The sequence below is a fragment of the Dipodomys ordii genome, unplaced genomic scaffold, assembly GCF_000151885.1.
Source record: "Dipodomys ordii isolate 6190 unplaced genomic scaffold, Dord_2.0 Scaffold3708, whole genome shotgun sequence".
Taxonomy (NCBI): Eukaryota; Metazoa; Chordata; class Mammalia; order Rodentia; family Heteromyidae; genus Dipodomys; species Dipodomys ordii.
Window position 1 is genome coordinate 8,421 of NW_012270923.1, and position 3,887 is coordinate 12,307.

The 3,887-nt window shown below is 34.7% G+C and overlaps 1 long non-coding RNA gene across 1 annotated transcript in view; it reads left to right on the forward strand.

Moving 5' to 3' along the window:
- Positions 1-2,058, forward strand: part of LOC106002146 — a 9,280-nt gene extending 7,222 nt beyond the window's left edge. Inside the window, exon 3 of the long non-coding RNA XR_001175899.1 lies at positions 1,933-2,058. This is a non-coding gene — a long non-coding RNA (uncharacterized LOC106002146). The remainder of the gene's footprint in view (positions 1-1,932) is intronic.
- The last annotated feature ends 1,829 nt before the right edge of the window (positions 2,059-3,887 follow it).

Consider the following 3,887-nt stretch of genomic DNA (forward strand, 5'->3'; position numbering starts at 1 on the left):
TCTTCAGCTCAAGGCTAGTGCTCTACCACTTGAGCCACAGCACCACTTCTGGCTTTTTTTTTCCTTTTTTGCTTATGTGGTGCTGAGGAATCTAACCCAGGGCCTCAGCCATGCAAGGCAAGCGCTCTGCCACTGAGCCATCTTCCCAGTCCCTGATTATTTTCATTTTAAGGCTATTTACAAGTAAAGCTTGCAGCCAACAGTCATGTAGAAATCTATTGTATACTGTCATGCTCTTAGATAAGTATCTAGAAATGGAGTATGTAGCCAAAACAGTTAAAAAAAAAGAAACTTTTTCTAAAAATGATTATTTTATTTTGTATTCCTACCAGTATTATTTGAGAGTTTCAGTTTCTGTTTTTTCTTGCTAGTACTTTGATTTTTAAACCAAAAAAAGCTCAAAGTGGAGATGTGGGTCAAGTGGTTAAGAGTGCCAGCCTTGAGCAAAAAAGCTAAAGGACAATATGCAGGCCCTAAATTCAAGTCCCAATACTGTGTGCACACACACCAAACACACACACCAAACACACACACACACACACACACACACACACAAAGTAGAATGTTTGAGGATAGAGTTCAGGAAGAAATGTGACAGTCTGGATTTTGTTTTGTTTTTCTTTATTGTTTTGCCTGAACTCTGGGCCTGGGCACTGTCTCTCAGCTTTTCAGCTCAAGGCTAGCGTTATCCCACTTGAGCCACAGTGCCACATCTGGCTTTTTCTGCCTATATGCTGAGGAATCAAACCCAGGGCCTCATGCATGCAAGGTAGGCACTCTACCACTGAGCCACCTTCCCAGGCCCTGTGACAGTCTGATAATGTTCATTTTAACCTAGCTTATTTTTGAATGGTTATGATCATCTTAAACATAAATAAGTTGAATGTTTAGTGAAAAACTTAAATAACAATGTTTTTCAAATCTTGCTTTCCTAGAAACAAAATTAGAAAAGGTGAATAATTTCTATTGCTAGTGTCCAAACACTAACAAATGATATTTGTCCAAATAGACTAAAATTTTGGATTACAATTTCCCTATCATACTTAAATACATAGGTACAAGCAGAGCTGCCATATTATACATCTCTGCATGGTTTAGTTCAAAAATAGAAGCAGTTGCTTCACCGGATGACTGTCAAAATGGTCAACACAGATTGATGGGCTTGAGTGCAGTAGACAGTGGGTATGCAGATGGTGGTGTCATACCATTTGACAGGAGGTAGTTGAGTCTTTAAAGTGATTTCAGTAGAATGGCTTTGGTGGTGGTTCAGTAAAGGGCATCCATTCAACCTCAGGTGTTGTGCAGATGGCGCAGCCAAACTAATATAGAAAAATGAGGAACAAGTGACTGTTTAATGTACAGGAATCCACGATCCACATCCCAAGTAAATGACAGTGTTACATGCAGGAAACTTAGCCAGATGGCTGTACATTAAAACACATGACTCCTTGAGAGAATTAAGTACAGGCAATTTGCTCAGATTTTCTGTAGACCTACTGCATATTATATTAGGGTAGGGAGTAAAGAGATTAAGTGCTTTATTTATTGAAACTGTTTGGGTGAACTTGGCAGTTCTTTAAGCATAATCTGATCTCCATACATATTGAAATTGTCTCTTTGTGTAAAAAAATGTAGAAGGGACATCTGGCATTAAAGTAAAATAATGTAAGGAGTAAATAATTGGAAAATACAAGTGTCTTTTGGTCCACCTTTAGTTTTATAGTTATCCAGTAGGCAAAAATATTAAAAATTAGTAGTAGTGTGATAAAAATTTTATTTTTCTAAACAAGATTGTTGAATCTAAACAACAATGACATATGGAAATTTCAATATAGGAGCAGTTAATGTATTGAATGCTGTGTGAATGGTAGTAAACGGTTGTAAATTGGTTGTAAAATTTCAGTAGTAAAATGTTACATTTTTACTTTTCAGCTTAAAGAAAGTGGTTATTGTACAGGTCATGAACCGGACTCCCTGGAATTCAGCACTATGGGAGGATGGATATCTACCCGGGCATCAGGCATGAAGAAGAATATCTATGGCAATATTGAGGACCTGGTAATTTTTTATGGTTATTGTATAAATAATTGGTTAGTGAGTAAAGTCTTTTATAAAATGATTAAAAGCCTTTAAAGGTTAAAAGTTGGATTCAAAAGTATACCCTTTTTGATTATAGTAATATTAAACATGTATAATAGAAACAATCGAAAGACACAGCTCTGCTCAGTTTTTAAGAATCTTCCCCTTTCCAAGTGACTAATATTTAAGCAATTAAATAACACAGCTGTGGCCATTATTTTAGAATGCCCCTTTTCAAGTGACTAATATTTAAGCTTGTAAATTTTTTACAAATATTTATTTAAATATTCTTCATTTAATTAGTCCATTTATTTAGATGATCTCATTATTGCTATGTGTTACATTAGGAGATTTTTACCTTCATTTTTTTTCTGGAAAAAATTTTGAACTATGGAATATGGCCCGATTGAAATTATGCTATTATGTAGTTATAAGTAATGCTTAAATAAATGTGACTAAATTTTACTTTGCCTTGTGCCAGTTTGCTAATGTGATAGTAATGTAACTGTGAGCACATTAGTTACATTTTTTGTTCCATCTATAACGTTTCCAGTGATTAACAGTGTAATACAAATTGTTTTGCCTTTCGAAACCTGTTTCTTTTTTTTTTTTGTAAAATAGAATGATAGTGTAGAATTCTGAGCATAGAATTCTAAGAATTAAAGAATATAATATGAAAATTTAAGTCTTTGGTGTTCCTTGGGTTCAGGACCACCTTATTTGGTAACTTCACTCATTCATCCATCCATTTGTGTGTTTTTTGAGTCAGCATCTTACTATGTAGCTCACGCTGGCCTCAGACTGAATTCTTTCTTAGCTTCTTGAATGCTGGGATTGCAAATGTGTCATAATGCTTGGCACATTTTAGAAAACTTTATGTTCAGTTTGGTTTTCAATTCTAATGTTGCAGCATTTTTATTACTAATAGTAATAAATACTTTTTTAATGAAATATACTTTTATCATTAACACCAGTTACTTAAGATACCAATATTCTGCAGACTGTAAAAAAATGTTTACCTAATTTTATTTCCTTTATTTTATTGAGGAATTTTAAAAATTATATTCTTTTTGCATTAAAATAAATAAACTCAATTATTGAATAAGAGTTATTATATACTTGCACACATTTTTCATGCACTTTGATCATATATCCTCCGTTCTTTTGTCATCTTATTAGTCTTTCATATTTTATTATATATTTTTTGGAATAGTAGGGTTTGGACTCAGGTTTGTGATTGTTATTCAGGCATTCTGCAACTTGAACCATGCCTCCAGCCTCTTGTGCTAAGGTTATTTTTGAAATAGGGTCTCATTTTTCCACAGTGCTAGCCGGGACTGTGGTTCTCCTCTTTATGTTTCCCACATAGCTGGGATGACAGATAAGTAACACCAGGTACAGCTTTTTCTGTAGACATGAAGTCTTGCATAATTTTTTTTGTCTGGTCTGTCTTGGAACCTGAACCTGATCCTTCTGATCTCAGCCTCCTGTATAGCTAGGATGTTAGCATGTATCACTGTACTGAGCTATTGGTTCACATGGGGTTTCATGAGCGTTTTGCCTTATGTTGGCCTCAAACTGTGTTCTTTTCAATCTCTGCCACCTGATTGGCTAAGGTTACAAGGGTGGATCCTGGCTTCTGATTCTGGTTTGTTTTTGAGATAATTTTACTAGCATTTTTTAGCCCTGGCAGGCCTCAAACTTCAATTCGTCTATATCCATTTCCCAAGTGGTTGGATCATAGGTATGCATCACTATGCCTAGCCTTACCTTTTTTTTTTTTTTTTTAAATTTAGTTTTATTGTCAA